The sequence below is a fragment of the Hesperophylax consimilis genome, chromosome 1 (assembly GCF_061612785.1).
Source record: "Hesperophylax consimilis isolate HC1 chromosome 1, BYU_Hcon_1.0, whole genome shotgun sequence".
Lineage (NCBI taxonomy): Eukaryota > Metazoa > Arthropoda > Insecta > Trichoptera > Limnephilidae > Hesperophylax > Hesperophylax consimilis.
In genome coordinates, this window is record NC_142836.1 from 10162623 (window position 1) to 10180944 (window position 18322).

At 33.9% G+C, this 18322-nt stretch overlaps 1 protein-coding gene across 6 annotated transcripts in view; it reads right to left on the minus strand.

The window, feature by feature from the left end:
• bsk (mitogen-activated protein kinase dJNK) overlaps nt 1-18322 on the minus strand; it is a 205641-nt gene that overhangs the window by 182492 nt on the left and 4827 nt on the right. The window contains exon 1 of one of the 6 annotated variants that reach the window (XM_089646462.1): nt 14245-14316. The exons of 4 other annotated variants lie outside the window; for them this stretch is intronic. The gene's annotated coding sequence lies outside the window, so the exon portion shown is untranslated. Of the gene's footprint in view, nt 1-14244; nt 14317-18322 lie in introns of those variants that run through there. One more of the 6 variants, XM_089646264.1, reaches the window with a different exon arrangement.

The window sequence follows — 18322 nt, forward strand, 5'->3', positions numbered from 1 at the left end:
TCCAGAATGCCGGTTTTGATTTTTAAAGATCGTCACTTTTGTTTCTCATTTGTTATTTGTTTCTATTAAGCGATGAACTCTGCCATTGTGTTACGACATCATAATGCATCGTGATTGGTCGATATTATAGATTGCCATATTTATTTTCTATATAGCAGATTTGCGTGTTTGAAACTAAATCGCATTTTCAAATTGAAATTGTAGGCCGAATTGCAGTTTTTGGTTCCGAATTCTGATACAGATATTTAGAGTTTGAAATCCTCAATATTGCCATTTTCTCAAAAATGATTTATGAATGCCGCCTTCGAAATTATTAGACTCAAGTATAGGCTTATTTGAGACAGTTTGAATAAAGAAAATATTTTGCTTCTTCTTTGGGCATAATCAAAATGGATAACTCAATTATTTCCAAGGCCAGCTACTAAAAAAGCAGTGCTATTTTTAGTGTGCTCTATGTATAATTAGTATGGTCAGAGTTCACAATCATTAAGCCACTCTACTAACGTCAACCAAGCAACATTAATTACATACCAACAATGCATTTTTTTTGTCCAATTTCAGCGAACCTCCATTTCAATTACAAATGCATCAAAATAATTACGAATGTGTCGTAGTAGAGTGGACAATAATTTAAAACTTCCGATTCAAATTGCAAAAAGAGCAAAACGTTTCATGCTCCGTTATGACAAATATGTTTCAGCATAATATTTTCTTTCACAATTTTCCAGCTAGTATAAAATCTCGACAGACAAAAACGCTCTATGCTCGAATAAACTTCAGACTCCTTTTGAAGAAGTCGAAGGGAAAATAAAATCCTGTAATGGCGTATGAACGCAGATTCCAAATAGCAGCCAAGGATAACTCTTCACACGAAAAACAAACAGGCAATAGATATTCGATCCACGCGAGAGGGGAAACTTGGAGGCTGCTACGGAGAACCAATGACGGACAGAGTTTTATTTTCGACCGAAAAAATGTGTAAAAAAATTAAATTCCTATATTTTTAGTAACTGACGACCTGAAAGGCTAACCTAAATAAACTGCCTGATCAGTTTGCTCCATACTAATAGTTAGAATTCGTCAAATACCCGAATAAAGTGAAAAACATACGAAAATCAGAAAAAAGTCACAGTCCGCCAACAGAAAAATTAATGTAAAAGTAAACCAACTTACTAGGGTTCATATGGGAAACACCTAATTCGTTCAGGGAAAATGATTTAAAATATCTAAAATTGTGACATGTGGCCACTGGCCTGAATTATTTATAAAAGAAACTATCCTCTCGGCCGATCAAAACTTCCAATCGCTAAGAGGATTTTAGTAACAAATTGTTGTTCTACAAGGTTATGGAAATTCTAAACAGCCTGCTTTGTTAGGATAAACAATAAGAGATAAGAGAGCGTCAGATGATATAAATGTCATGTTTATCGATTAAAAATAATGGCGGTAAAGGGCGACTGAAATCACTGAAGTCATCAGGCACTAAAAACATGCCATTACAATGATATACGGATAAATATACAACAAAGTGATGAAAAAAATAAAATAATACAGTATTTCATCGTGGAATCAAGAACATTAACTGTTTTTTCCAAATATAATAATGTATTATAATATCTCTGGGTTTTTCATTTCATTTTTTTTAAACGTAGAAGTAAAGGTTCACAGTTCATTAATGTTTGCTTGGTTTTTCCATTCATTCATTTGCCTCGGATTGCATTATGATCTTAATACCAGTCGAGTACCTAACGCAAATTGTAAGGGACATTATTTATTTAATCTAATTTGTGTTGTTGAATGAGAGGAGCTCATGTTTTCCTGGGATATTATTAGAAAGCGCCGGGTCCTGTCAAATATTTCACATGCCTACCTCTCCCTCCCCCCCCACACCGCTCCCCGCCAGGGTAAGGGATGGCGACACTGCCGTGACGTCAAGCAGTCCGCCCGAGGGAAAAGCGTGACGTCAGCAGCCCGCGATCAATGAACATTCCCACTACACAACCTACTAACAGTTCGCCGCGTTTACTAAATCGACTGATAAAACACGAAAATAAGTAGAAAGTTACAAAGAACTGCTTGCTTCATGGAGCACAAATCGTAATGATATTACACCATTTTGATATTGCACACCCGACCGTTGTGAGAGCAATAAAAACGTCTGTATTTGCATAGTGTATATACAATGAATACAACGACCCGGTGTATACAAATATAGCAATACCTATACCTAATTTATATTTGAAATTAGTTCATAAATATTCTTGCATCACATTCAGCACAAAGAAGAACCCTTTTAACATTACACATGCGTAAATCAATTCACCGTTCACAGGAAGAAATGAGAAAACTATAATAAAGTTACATGCATACATGTAACTTTATTATAGTTCATGTATACATCCGCCACCCTCAACCAGAATAATATTGTGTTTTTTTTTCATCGAGGGTCTGGACACGAAAATGAGAAAATAATTATAACGATAATTTAAACCTATCGCGTGACTTGGGTGAAAACAAAAAGGGTTGGCGAAAATGAAAAATAATTCAGTTTTCAACCTATCAAATAGTCTGCCTAGGGGAGACAAACAAAAAGAAAGAAAAAACGTTGTAGTTGTTCGAAGTTCTAAAATAAATAATTCTTTACTTTTTTGTTAAATTGTTACCCAGAAAAATATATTTTAAGCTTTCTTACTAAAAAAATATTTCCAGTTCTTCGGGTTTTATTATTTTCTATTATAAATAGAGTTCTCTGACAGAGAAGTTGGGAATTACTAACCAGAAAAAAATAAAATCCAATAAGTTTACTTTTTTAACTTGTGATACCCTTTGTATGGTTGAAAATTCCCACTGTCTACTAAGCAATCAACTCTCTTTGCGTCGTAGAAGATACTCGTATTTATTGCACAACAATTTATATGGTAAGCGTAGATATTACAGCAAAGACCCGGCGTATGGCGGAGAAATGAGATTTACGTTAAACTTTCTTTGAAATTGAATTATTTTTAGTAGACTTTCGCAATTTAAATTGTCTATTTGTTTGACACATTTAATTATATTATTGGAATGTGAATATTTTTTAGGTTAATGGATCCAAATATGAAGGATTCATAGTTGAAAAAAAAAAGTATCCCAGGCCGTACTTGGCGGCAAAAGATATACAGATATTATTACACATCTTTAATCATATTTATATCATAAGTTTTATCGCAGTAAGGCATGAATACAATTCTTAGACATTTTCTTTTCTGTCAGTAAATTATCCAATTTTCCAAGCAATTGCTAAGTACGTATGTTGTTTCTGTGAACGGAAAAAAAAGAATTACTTTTGCGGTTTTACTTGGATGTATTTCAAGTTACTGTGGTTGGTGTACATATACTCGTATATTCAAGGCGTCTGTCGTACTGTCTCCGCCGCTGTGACTATGACAGTGACAAACCGGGACCAAACCGCCCTTTACATTAGTAACCGCTGGCGAAAACTTAAGGCTATAAAGTGCCCGGGAGAGACGATGTTCCGATTCGATTAGTTCGCGAGCTCTAACTACGTAACACCATCAAACCCGCCCTCGGGCGCGCGCGGCCAGGCTCGCCGGCCTAACTTCAACTGTACATCATTTCCTGTCATGATACGATTTCGTAATTACCCCCTAAATGTGCTAACACTCAACTTCCTGATGAAAACCACTTCCCCTCCAACCTTTGAAGCCTAAAGACACGATGGGATTCTATTTAATTCAATTATTATATGTTTTGGTTGTCCCTAAATCAATACCTAAAACAAAGACTACTCCATTCGGGATATAAATAATCCTTCCAACTAAAAAATACAGTTCGGAAAGAGAATTTAAGATGTCCCATCTCCATCATAAGAAAACAAAGGGAATTGTGTGAGAAGAATGTTTAAAACCCGAGGATATAGATGAAAGGGATAAAAAAAATCCTAAAAAAAGACAAAAGAATGTCTCGTGACCCAGATCCCTCGATACTTAACCCTTAGTAATATCCTCATTGAACATGTCCGAAAATCCTTCAACTTTATCTCGAGCACTATCTAATAGTCTAGGAGGAACTACGATACTCTGGCGGGGGCAGAAGAAATACAAAAATATTAAATTGATTAATTCGCAAAAAGTCGTATAAAATCAGTTAGTTCAAAAAAAGTTAAGTTATAGCAAAAATGGAATAATATATATATATATATATCTATCTTTTGGCCTGTCTTAGATAAGTTAGTTCATAAAACTAGGCAAAAATAAAACTTCCACAGTGGCATATTTTCAGGCGGTTTTAGTCGGTTTTTATTGCCAAGTATTATTATCTCGGCATAAGTTTATTTCGGAATGATCCTATAAATTCGAGGCGTTTTTATCAAATTTGGTTTACCGAAGCAGCGACCTTGAAAGAATCAAAATAGAATCTGAAATATAAATAAAGATACGGTGTGGCATATAAAATATGACTATATGCTGCAAGGTTTGATATGCAATACATTCATATTCGTAAGTTACCTTTTGATACGGTAGCGATGTTGTACACTGGGGGATGGGGTGAAATAGTGGTCGGATGTGGAAGTGGATAGTGGCTCGTGACCGATATCATCCCATCTTTATTGTTGAGCTCAGTAATTGGAGAGAATCGGGAGAGATACGCCACGGAGTGCGGACTCCATCCTGGGATTGTACTCGGAGCAGTTAGTGCAGTATGTTGTACATACGATATCCTATTATTCTAGTCCGGCACGGTACACGATAACAGAAAAGGTGTAGTGGCATCACAACGGTGAAAAATATAATAAACCCACCGCACCGACGCAAGTGGGCGCACGGTTAAAACTTTTACACAAATGCGGTGGTTAAATCTTGTTTCATTAATTACTTTTATGAAACACGCCCGTGTACTGTGTAGTGAGATAATGATCAAAGCGAATAAAACAAGTTTTAACTATTATAAATGCATATTATTATTCATTCATGGAAAATGGACTCGGAAGTTCATTAGAAAACAGAAACCTTATAGCATTTTGGAAGAATAAGGTAAAATTATAAACAAAAGTTTGATTTCTCAATAACTTTTCATTATTTTGCCCTTTTAAAATGTAAAAGGAAGAAACAAGGGTATGTTATTTACGAAGAAGAGTTTCCGATAAATATAAGTATAGCGTACAAAATAAGATATCAACATAAATCATGTCCATAAATAATAAATAATAATGTTGCACGTTTCCTTTCCAGTTTTCGTGAATTTTACGAGTTTTCCAATGAAAACCAAATATCTATACATATTAGAATGTCTATAAGAAAAAATGTAAACCTGTACCAAATACCCAACATCATTGAATATTAACTTCATTTTACGCATTAGAAAAACACACATGTTAAAAATCATATTATATTTTAAATCATCTGATATTTTATTTCAAACTGTCAACTAATATTTTTTTACTACCTGCCTAACCTACTAACCGGTCTTGATATTTTATTTCAAACTGTCAACTAATATTTTTTACTACCTGCCTAACCTACTAACCGGTCTTGATATTTTATTTCAAACTGTCTTACTACCTGCCTAACCTACTAACGGGTCTTGATATTTTATTTCAAAATGTCTTACTACCTGCCTAACCTACTAACCGGTCTTGATATTTTATTTCAAACTGTCTTACTACCTGCCTAACCTACTAACCGGACTTGATATTTTATTTCAAATTGTCTTACTACCTGCCTAACCTACTAACGGGTCTTGATATTTTATTTCAAAATGTCTTACTACCTGCCTAACCTACTAACCGGTCTTGATATTTTATTTCAAACTGTCTTACTACCTGCCTAACCTACTAACCAGTCTTGATATTTTATTTCAAACTGTCTTAGTGCCTACCTTACCTACTAGAGAAATAAGTTCAAATGTGCATATTATTCAAGCTTTTACTGTTTCGATTAAAAATGTGATTTATTACGTTTCGAGTAGCATTTTCGCCTAAAGCGAACGACGCGACGCGTTCATACGGACACACTCTGTCAACAAAGCATTCTACTCACCGTTGGAAAAGGATTTATTAGACTATTTACGGTCGTTTATACCGCCGATAGCTCCGGCGAAATGAATCCCTCTTCTCATAAGCGATGCAGGTAGAATTAAGAGATGCTATAACAAAATTTTCCGCCCGTATCCGGACCGACCGGTCAGTGATTGCTTACGTTTGCAGCAAACAATTCCACCAATTTATCGCAAAATAAACATACAAAAATCAGCATAATTACAAAAAATCATGTTTAATAATATGATATCGGAAAAAAAAGTCGACCTACTTATTGAAATCACTGATTGGAATGAAATACTAAACATAACGGAACCTAACTTAATTTATGAAGAAATTAAATCGAAATTCAAATATATTTACGAAAAAAGTACTGAAACAAAATCAAACACAAATAAACAGCGTAATAACTAATAACCAAAAGGGCTGGATAAATTATAATCTCATTGAAAATATACAACTACGTGACACATTATGGAGAAAATGGAAAAACACGCCTAACAATAAAATATATGAAATCGAATTCAAGAAATACAGAAATAAACTAAATAAACTAATTAAACACAAAAAAAATATACTATAATAACAAATTTAAACATTGTTTCAAGGACATTAAAAAAACATAGAATGAAGTAAATCAAGTATTGGGTAGGAAAAATAAATCCGATTGTGATGAAGTCATATCTAAATATTTCTTAAATTCCCAAACTGCGGATGTGGTGGCAGAAAACTTTGCAAAATTCTTTGACGACGGTGTAAATCAGTTATTGCACGAATGCAATGTTCGAGCGTATGAGTTGAAGCAAGAACATTTGCAACATTCAATGTACCTACCAAGAGCTAATGCAGAACAAACTGAATCCATTATCGGAAGAATGAAAAATTCAAAGACACCGGGCGTGGATCTAATTCGCATGTATGATCTAAAAAACATGTTAAATTATTTAGTCCTATAATTACTCACCTAATTAACAGAATTATTGACACAAGTCACATTCCAGCTGAACTAAAATGCAGCATCATAAGGCCCATTTTTAAAAATGGAGATCACACCGTAATAAATAATTATAGGCCTATTTCCTTATATTACCCGCATTAGAAAAAATATTTGAAAAATATATATCTATAAATTTGGAAAAATATTTAAATAATTTGGGCATTATTGATGAATGTCAGTATGGCTTCCAAAAACAAAAAAGCTGTGATAAACTGCTCGAAAAATTTTCCAATTATATAAATTCAGAGCTTAACTCAAAAAAACATGTACTAGTATTATTTATTGATTTCTCAAAAGCTTTCGATACACTCAGCCATACACAATTAATCAAGGTACTCGAAATCATAGGAATCCGTGGTAAACTCCTATCATTTTTCAAAAACTATTTAACAATAGAAAAATGTGTGTAAAGATTTTGAATGTAATGAGTAATTTTAGATTTATTAAATCAGGGGTGCCACAAGGGTCAATTTTAGGACTAAAATTATACATTATATATGTAATTGCCATGTCTAAACTTTTTAAAATAGCCCGTAGATTTATTTTTGCTGATGATACTGCACTAGTTGTCTCTAATGAAAACCCTGAAATAGCTATTCAAGAATTACAAATTGACTTTAACGAACTACTTAAATGGTCTCATGATGTAGGATTAATTATTAATGTCAAAAAAACTAAATGCATGTATATAAGATCACCGAGCTTGAAAATGTGGAACTTACCTAAAATAACTGCACATAATTTTGATTGTATACATAAAAAAATGGATAATATTTGCTGCTGTGAAAAAATTGATTTTGCAAACGAATATACTTACCTTGGCATAATCGTAGACAATAACTTTAAGTGGGACAAAAGTGTGATCAAAATTTGTAACCAGCTCCGATGTTTGGCGAGTAATTTTTATAAATTAAAATTTGTATTGCCTCGATGTACTCTCAAACTTATATATCATTCTATGGTCGAATCAATACTTAGATATGGAATTCGAACTTGGGGACACTCGAGTAATATTAATATTAAATACATTCAAAATCTACAAACTGCTATAATTAAAAAAAATTGTTAAACCCAGCATTTACAAACAAAGAAACAACTTAAAATTATTTATTGTTATTAAGTTTAATTTGTAGAACTCCATTTTAATTTTTATTTTTTATATATTCAATAATATTGTTATTGGGTTTATAAAAACAGTTTATTTTTAAACAAGTACACAGCAGAACTTGTTTAAAAATAAACTGTTTTTATAAACCCAATAACAATATTATTGAATATATTAAAAAAAAAAAAAAAAAAAAAAAAAAAAAAAAAAACTTAAAATTACTATATGGCTCTGAGGGCCTACTCCCAATTAAAGGGCTTCTCTGGTTTATTATAATTATGGATAATGCGGGAGAAAATGCGTACAAAAAGCCACTGGTGCATAGTCACAAAACAAGATTTACTGAAAAAAAAGGCCTAAAAATTCCACTAATATCAAATAAGTGTGGTAGCAGAACACTTGACTATTTGATACCTGTGATTTATAAAACTTTAACTTGAAAAATAATGAGGAACCCTGCCCTAAACTGACAAAAAAGTGGTTAATAAATGAACAAAACGTTTATCTATCCTAAACATTATATTTTATATTAATATTTAAACTTAAGCTAATGTGTATTATGTTATAACATTAAATGGTAGAACCTACAGACAAGCTGATTGTCACAGCTTTGTGGGACTACCCATATCTTATATGGTATTAAATGTAATTATATTAAATTTAATAAATAAATTTTAAAAAATATCTACTATAAACAAGTACCAAGCGTTTTAATAAAATTTTCTTTAGGGTTGATAATTGAAATATGGTATCAGATTTATATATATATATTTGTACTAGACTACCTATCTATTGATAATTGATAGGTCTACACAAATAATAAATAGGTAAAGCGACCTTTACCTTTTCACCTCGTAGGCGCGGAGGGCGATGAAACATTCGAGATATTTCGACGTGATTATTTAATGAATGTTTTAATTAATTTGTAATAATCTTATGAAAACTAAGGAATTAGGTAGTCAAAATTTCCTCACCCCTCCTGATATATTAAACTTTGGGGAGGGTGATAAAAATACTGATAATAACGTATAATATACTATTATTATTTTCACACCTGTGACTTGCAAGTATTGTTTATGGTTCATGTATACCGTTGATATTAAATAAATATATAATAAATTAAATAAATATATAATAAATTAAATAAATAAACGATTTGAGGGAAGAAATACAGATGCCGGTAGCACAGTCACACAAGAATAAGTCAAATAAACGACCCGTTCTCCAGTAGTCGAGATCAACTGTGAACGAGTTCCTCTCTTAGGGGGTGACAGATTACGCCATACCACAATTTCTCAAAAAACTTCGACCATCGAGATTTTAAAAAATCTAGTGGCCCATATTTTTTAACTTACCTTTTTACATTATCATCTGTTGCGTATCTTAAAAACAGTTAATGAAAATATAATTTTCAAAACATGCATTATTATACGGATAGGCTGTGAGACATATCCTATTTCTGAGATCAAAGAGTGTTTCAATGAGAAGAAATAAAACTCATACTCAATCATATTTAGAAGCATTTTTACTAACATTAAAAGAAGGCTTTGAATTTAAAACGTATGTGAAGGATGAATCTGAAGCATTTCGACGAGTTTGTTAATATCAGGCTCGAATTCACTTAAAACAGCCGGCAAGTCACCGCGTTCAGTAACTTGCAGCCGTTTTCTCTTTTTAGTTAGCAACGTTGCTACAGCACTAAATCCACTTCACACAAATACGACGATGGGAATGCTATCAGAAATCGTTGAACAACCGGCCATAACCCGGATTACAGTTGGGAGATTCGCTTCTGCAGCCAAAATTCTTGGTAGCCATTCTTAAATGAAATTTTTAATTATTCGTTTGTTGTCAGTTCTTCAAGTTGTTCTTCTAGCTGGGATGATACTGTGGTGTTAACATTTGAAAAAAAAGATCTAACCCCCAGTCTGGTAATGTCCATGTTTAAACTGTCCTGAAATCGTTCCTTAAAATCATAGTGGAGGTTCTCCAAGTGCTGCTCCCTAATTTTCTTTGAGCCTTCTACTGCCCCCTGAAAGCCTAAGTCCACCGCCCAAAAGGGGGCGTTGTCGCCCACTTTGAGAAAGATTGCGCTATAAGCATCATGGCTTGGCCTATTTCAACATATCGCTCGCCATAAACTACCAATGGGAATGTAAGGCGAGCGATATGCTGAAATAAGCCGGGCCACGAGAATATAACGTGGTCTGTTACATGCATTATCCACCGAGGTTATCGCAGACTAATTGATGCGTACGGGAACAACGCTGCTAATTCCTACAAAAAAGCTAGGTTGAAATACATAGTTGTAAAACAGACTCAGCATAATAAATCTAAGTTTCGTCCGCGCTTTAGAGATGAACATTGGTCTATTTACAACGAATTGTTAACATTTCAGATTTGGGCTGCATCCCGGAAATAGTTCCCAAATTCAACTGTCGAACGTTCTTTAAGTTTGTATAGGGTTAGCAGCTGGTCACTATTTCAAAATGTGCTAGCCCTATTATGTAGAACTAATGTAACGAGTTGTTTTATTAAAAAAAGTTATGTTTTAATGTTCTGGTTTTATTGTGCAGTAGGCATGTCATATATAATAGATCACATTGTGTTGAAGCACATGAATATATTTCTTCCGGAGTCGTTAATTTTTCAAAAACAGGTATTCTCGTCAAAACGCCGTCTCCAAAACCTGACTTTGAAGTTAGGTTAAATAAAATATTTATGCGGAATTTGTTCTTACCTTTCGCTTATAAGGAATATCTTAACGTTTCGCAGGAAATCATGCGCCTACGCTTTCCTCCCGTCTGTCTTGACACCTTATCAAGGAGGAGATGAAGAAGACGAGTGTGGTGGTGGAGAAGGAGGGGAATGATGTGGAAAGAAGTGGTGAATAGAGAAGAAACCACAAAAGGTAGGGCGGGGCGCTCCACCCCTGTTGCTGTGAGGGAACGTTAAACTCGCGTCTTAAATTGTAATCGATATTATAATATAGGAAACCTCGTCAGCAACTGCTTTACTACCGCGGTTATTTCACCAATCGGCTTATTAACCGCACACTTGTTACTTAAATGATCACCCACCATTCATTCCTGTAGGTGTAGTTAGCATTTTAATTATCATTTTCAAATAGTATGATAATGCCTTCCGAATATGGGACAGCTCTCACGCGCACAGATTAAACAAAAATTATATTAAGAATGAAGATAATCTTTATTATTTATATGTAAAAAGATCAGCCTGCGTATGTTTACGCTCGTAAAACTCGAAAAGTAGTCGACCTATACCGCTGAAAACTTTAAAGTTTGTTCTTATTAGTGCAAGGAGTGTTTAAAGAGATCGTTTGAATGTTAGAAGAAGTCGGGGACGCCCGAAAATACTTAACGCGATATCTCTGCACCGGAATAAGGTACGGAATCGGATTAAAGTCGACGTAATGTAGTTTTTTTACAGTAACATTGTGGTATGCAGTAGTGCATGGTGGAAGAAGTCGGAGACGCCCGAGAAAGACCTTAGAAATAGCGAAGCATTGCGGGGTCCACTTGTGTTCTATATAAAAAATATTAATTTTACAAAATAATACAAAAATAAAATCACATTGAATTTAAATAAAATTGTGTTTTTTATTTGATAAATTCAACTTTATATTTTTTTTGGGATTGCAAAAGTTTACTACAAACGTTTACTGCAACCGGAATTCATAATCTTTAAAGAAATTCGTATTTCTAAATACGAACAATGAACGAAGATATTTTGCACCGCATGCAGAAATTTCACATAACTTTTAAATACCTGATAATCAGGCAAATTCAGATGAAAACACCTGACTAAATGAAGAAAAAAAACATAGAATGATGGGTTAACGAATTGCGTGATTCATATTTTTACGGGAAATGCGGCAACGTAGTTCAATCATATCACAATAGCAAGAGGAAAAGCACCTGAGAATCTGACAAATGCAGACCCTAGCTATTAGGAGCTACGGGCTAGTGACCAAGGGCACAAGAGGGGTCCTGCGGCAAGTCCCGCCTGTAATAACCAAATATCCGGAAATATAAAAATATATTCGTTTGGAAGTGGTGACAAACTGACAACGTGCGTGCGTTGGTAAGAGTAACAACAGATCTCCAAGAGAAACCTGCCTAATATGTATAGCGCGAAGTTATAGGTTTATGCGTCGTAAAAGCTTTAGAATTTATGAAACTTTATTACAGTTTTACCCTTGTTCATTTGTTTATACATTTTAATTATTCAATTTCATTAACAATTTTATAATTAATTAACCAACATGCCATTTCACTGCTGGGACAGGCAGAAGTAGAACCACCACACAACTCGGTTTTTGCACACACTTCTTATTTCATTAATAATCATACGTACTTTTCAAGTATGCAGACTCTTGCCATGAACCGACTCTGGCGTTAAGATTTACTTAATCGTGGCATGATTGTCTTCCTAGAAGGTAATCGATATCTTTTTCAATACACTTTCGCTTCATAATACATGTCCGGAAATTCGTAGTACAAGCGTGAAACTGGTAAATTTACATCACATAGAGAACGCAATTTTTTTGTTTTTCGATCTGAAAATTTTAATTTTTTTTCGGCAACTAAAGGGTTAAAAAATTATTTTTAAGCCTGTGTCTAAGCTTCGACGCATTTAAAAAAGTATTTAACAGCTGATATTAACCACCCTACAAATAGATTATTATCAAATTTGACGTAAAAAAAATCCAACTTCAGACTCGATTCACTCGAAAACGAAAGCTGAAATCAAAAAAAATTATGGTACAAAATCGACTCCAAATGTGACATAGATTCACCAGTTTCCTGCTTGTATTTCCGGACACCGTGTATATTTTCTTGATGCTCTTTTTTCAGTCCATTCGTTAAAAATATTCAATTTTATTTAAAATATGTATTTTTTAAAATAAATATACAAATTATACAATGAGTCAAAGAAACAATAATAAAAAGCTTTTCCTCGCCATAAAGAGACAAGGCCTTTGTGATTGGTGAAGGAATTCATGCTTAAATAATAAAGTCATACAAGTAATAAAATATTGTAAATAAATAAAAATCATCTAATATACCACCATAATAAAAAACCACTGATATTTCACTTACTCTTAACCTTTTTAATTACACTTACATCGGCCTTGGATTCTATTCCGATCGCCACATTCCTAATACATTCGTTCGAGGTTTAACCACACATACACCCGTAATATACATAGTATGCAGTGAATATTTGTACTACGTACGTATGTTAAATAACGTAATGCTTGTACAAAGATTCAACAATAGGATACCAATAACTGATAATAGTCATTAAACGACATTGTCATTTTAATAATATGTGTTATTAACAGAGATGTGCAAAATGGGTACCCAAAAGCATTTGAAATGCAAAATGGAAATGGGTCAAAACTTTTCCATTTGAAAATGCAAAATGCAAAATGGTTTTTAGAAAAGCATTTCAAATGCAAAATACCTATTTTCAAAATGCATTGAAAATGCAAAATGGTTTCTCAGGTCAAACAATAAAAATAATTATAGAATTTTTAAATAATTTTGTCATTTAATAATGGACATCAATGTAGAACAAACATTATACATGATGGTAAATCCAAAAACACCACGACTTCAGATTATGAAACCACAAATAATTTGCGCGGGACTAATGTTGCCAACGTAAAAACATAGAAACTATATCTAACATTCAATATAACAGCGTCATGGCCCCATGTTCAGTATTTTTTGTAATGGTTTCACTCAATTGCCAGGGCTCCTACCAGGGAGCAACTTGACAAATGGAAATTATCTCTCATAGCGAGGTTGGGGACCGAGTGATATTTGGGGCTTATGAAAAAAAAATGAGTAGAGACAGTAGGAAGAATGTTGCAAAAAGCATTTAAAATGGAAAATGCATTGAGAAAAGCGTTTAAAATGCAAAATGCAAAATGGTTTTTAGAAAAGCATTTAAAATGCAAAATGGAAAATACCCATTTTGCATTTTGCATTTCCATTTGAAATGGATTTATTTGAAATAAAGCACATCTCTGGTTATTAACCTAATAATCGTCAATGCATGGATATTTCCACGTACCTAATCTTGTAGCGACGTTCGTGGAAATTTAAGAATCATGCGCCCCTGAACACAAAATCGGTGCTTCCGTTTCATAACCTTAAAACGTTCCGGCATTTCCCCATGAATCCTGCCAACAAGGAAAAAGGAAATTTAAAGAAATATTAAGTCCAACTATAATCTATAATAAATGCCTTCATCGAGATATTTTCAGATATTGAATCTAAATAAATCGGAGTTTTTTTTGCCGGCCAGGCATCAAAATACTGGCCAAATGCCTTCGATTCTATGCTGAGCCTCCGGGGCTTACAACATCACCCATAAAACTGTACTGGCACTATGTTAAAAATATGAAACCCTCATAGTTGTGTAGATTGTAGATTCGCGGTCGGTATTACATATTGTTCACCTTTTTTACGTGTGGGGTAGTTTTGCTGGTGGGTGTAAGCGAGCCCCGAGTCGCTATAATGCGCACGCGGAACAATACGTATCGATCGGAACGCGTCGCGACGCCAGCGCCGCCGGCAGGAAGTAGAAGCCGACGCCGCATTGACAAGCCGGCTAGCAGCTTCCCGCCAAACTTCAAACCAGCCCAGCAAACCAACCAACCTAAACCATCCTATTATACCTCCCAGTCTGTCGTCTGATATATTATTATGCGAGAGCGGTTGTACGGAGAATTCACTGAATTGCAACGCGACGGGCTACACTAATGTTGGCTATTGCTAAATATACCTACATATGTCGTACAACTAATCGTATCAATAATATTGAATTGAATGAACCAGTTTGGTTATGCTTATTATTACAAAGGTTTGTGTAACGTAATACGGAAGCAGTGATATATAACGACCCAGGTGAAAGAAATACTTTTTATTTATTTAGGAAACAGTCATTTATATATTTAGCATAAACAGCAATTATTTACAACATTAGACCAATAATGTTCCATTAATTCTTGTCGTTGATTAAATATTTGCACCTATACAATATATTTGTAAATGACATAGAAATATAAAGAATAAACATTATAAGGAATTACAAAATGTTATAAAAACAGTTAAAGACAGGTAGTAGTAATAGGTACAGTTTTTGCAAGATTATAATAAAAACAACAACTTTATTATAATTATTCACATTTTTACAGTTATGGATTTATCTATTAACAGTCAGCACGTCAAAATTGTAGTCTGCTAACACAAGAAACACTAAGCATGATTTTTCTATAAATTAGAAAAGAAAAAAGTCAAAAAGAAAAAATAATGTATAAGGTTTCCAGTGAAAAAAGTAAACTAAACTTTAGTACTAAACTAACATTTTTGTCATTGGAAACCTTATACCTTTTGCTTGTATAGAATTTACAGATAAATCATTTATAGGGCCGTATTGAGTGGTGGCCCTGATTAATCTACAAGATCTTGTTTCAAAAATATTTTTTTATACTGAACAAATAGTATATATAATATTTTTTTTTAAACCACCCGCTAAACTGCCAAAGCAGTTTGTTAGCAGAATATTAAAATTTTGCTAATAAAATGAAAAAAAATAATAATAATAATTTCCGCGGCCGAAAATCGAACCCTTGTGAAATACTTGGAACGCAACTATGCTGACCATTACACCACCAACTATTCAAAGGAGGTCGGTATAAATTCATTACATTATGAAAATAATAATTATTTATTTTTTAATACGAATCATGTATCATTTAATTTTAGAATGTTACGTATACACAACCGAACCTATATGTCTAAGACTCGTGATGTCACACTGGCCTGACTAGTACGAGTGCAGTTCTGTATGTTTGGTGATGATTAATCTCCGCCGATGAGGGGGGCACCATAAAAGTGTTAAACCAGCAGAAACTCTTGAACTGTGAAGTATGACCTCATGAAATATGTACAGATTTTTCTCTCGGAAAATTTCTAGGTCAACGAAACTATTTTTAGCTTCGAAAGTCATTTCGATTAGGAGTTATGGAGCTTTGAAAACATCCATTTAATTGTCAAAATATAAGAAAAGACGCCATTAATTCCCAACCCTAACTAAATTGTTGTTTCTCGACATGAAAAACTTTAATTATGTTTTAGAATTGAAGTAGTTCTTCGACCTGAATTGTCAAAACATTAATATCCTGTTCGGAGCAGCAATAAAACGGCAAACTTTAGTCACCTGCGAAGATTTTTATCATCCACCTTATGCACGTATTGCTCATCGTATAATGTAGTATCTAAATATTGTTCAAACTAAAATGTATTGGAAATAAGCGAGATCACGAAAAGAATATTATATCCCAGGAGACGACAAGAGAATTCGTTTGCGTTTGCATAGTCTCGTACTACTCTGAACACAGAAGTCACATAAGTCTTCTGTGAATATTATACGGGGGACGGACTGGCAAAAATGTTAATAATACGCTAAGTTTGTCTACTATAAAAGGCCAATCTTTCAAGAAATCTATTTAGAAATTAAAATAAAAAACCTCTTAAAAATAATAAAATTAAATGATATTACTAGATAAGTATTTTTTGCGAGAGAAAAATTTTAGATACTTACTGGTGGACACCGCAGTGCTTCGCTATAGCTAATGTATTTCTCGGGCGTCTGCGACTTCTTTCACCATTCACTAATGTATACCACAATGTTACTGTTAAAAAAATACATTACATCGACTTTAATTCGACTCAGTATCTCATTCGGGTGTAGAGATATTGCGTTAAGTATTCCTGACTCCTACCAATCAAACGACTCTCTAAACCAAGGCTGCCCAAACCCAGGCCCGCGAACGAATTATAAGTGGCCCGCGTGAACCATTTTCAAAAATAATGCAGCTTGAGCGCAACAACCCCCCCCCCCCCCCCCCCATGGATTTCAAATATTTTGTGGGGAGCACTCATTTTGAACTGTTAAAAAGGTTGGGCAGCCTTGCTCTAAACGCTCCTGGCACTAATAACAAACTTTGAAATGTTCAGCGATATCGGTCGACTACTTTTGCGAGGGCAAGCAAACGCAGGCTAAATTTTATATATTATATTACAAGATTTTTACGGTTTTGACTGTTCTTTTTGTTTATTTTTCTTCCTATTATTTATTTTGTTTTTGTTTACATTGTGATATATACACCGACCAAATATCGTTGAGTAAGTATGTATTTAAAGTTTTTGTTTGTACATTTAGATAATTATTGGAACGTAATTGGTTCATTGTACATATTGATTTTATCACATATACATAGTGTAATTATCTTATAATGAACTGTTTGATTAATAAACAAAATAAAATAAAAATAAATAACTTTATCCGTTTTGCCCAACTAGGGTGGATAAGATGGATATGGTTGCCGGGCAAAATGAATAATGTCTAATCGTAGCATTTGTGGCAAAAATTTGATCCTCGGCCGATGTGCGCCAAGCACCGGCATCTGTTTTTCCTCCATCGTATAATCCGGGCCCTTCCAAGACCCGCATTAATAAATCCCTTCCTTCAGTCCCTACCTTAACTTGCCCAACCGGGTGGCGATATAGTTCCCATATTTACACTGTACAGAACGGGGCGCTCTTGTGAGGTGTGACAGATATAAATAAATTAAAACAGGCTTCATGAGTCCATTATTGGCAGACGGAATACTGGATTCAGTCCGGTTCAATCGGTGGTGTGTTGTATATGTTTGCAGATAGTGCAAAACTAGTAACGGTTCTCTATCGTTTCGGCAGGTGTGTTCTTTTATTTTATAGGTTTTTCTTATTGGATGGTCAAGGCTTATCAAATGAAACTTTTTTCTTGGCAGTAACTAACTGCAGTTTTTATTTTTCCGGTGCGTGCCTCACCTATGCTAGGTAGGTACATTATTAATGCTATACAACTGAAAATATGAACCGATAGAAGTGTGTTGCGGGTTTCAGGTTTGCCCAAAGTAAGATCAATTTTCGCTTACTTATCTTTTTAAATGTCAATATTTTTCTTGAACAGATAATCAATTTCACTAGCAAAATATCTGGGATCTGAGTGTTACGGGTGTTACGTGTTAGGTGTTACGTAAATTGGAGACATCTGTTTCCTTTCAAATAGATATACATAGCTCACACTTCTAGGGATTTTC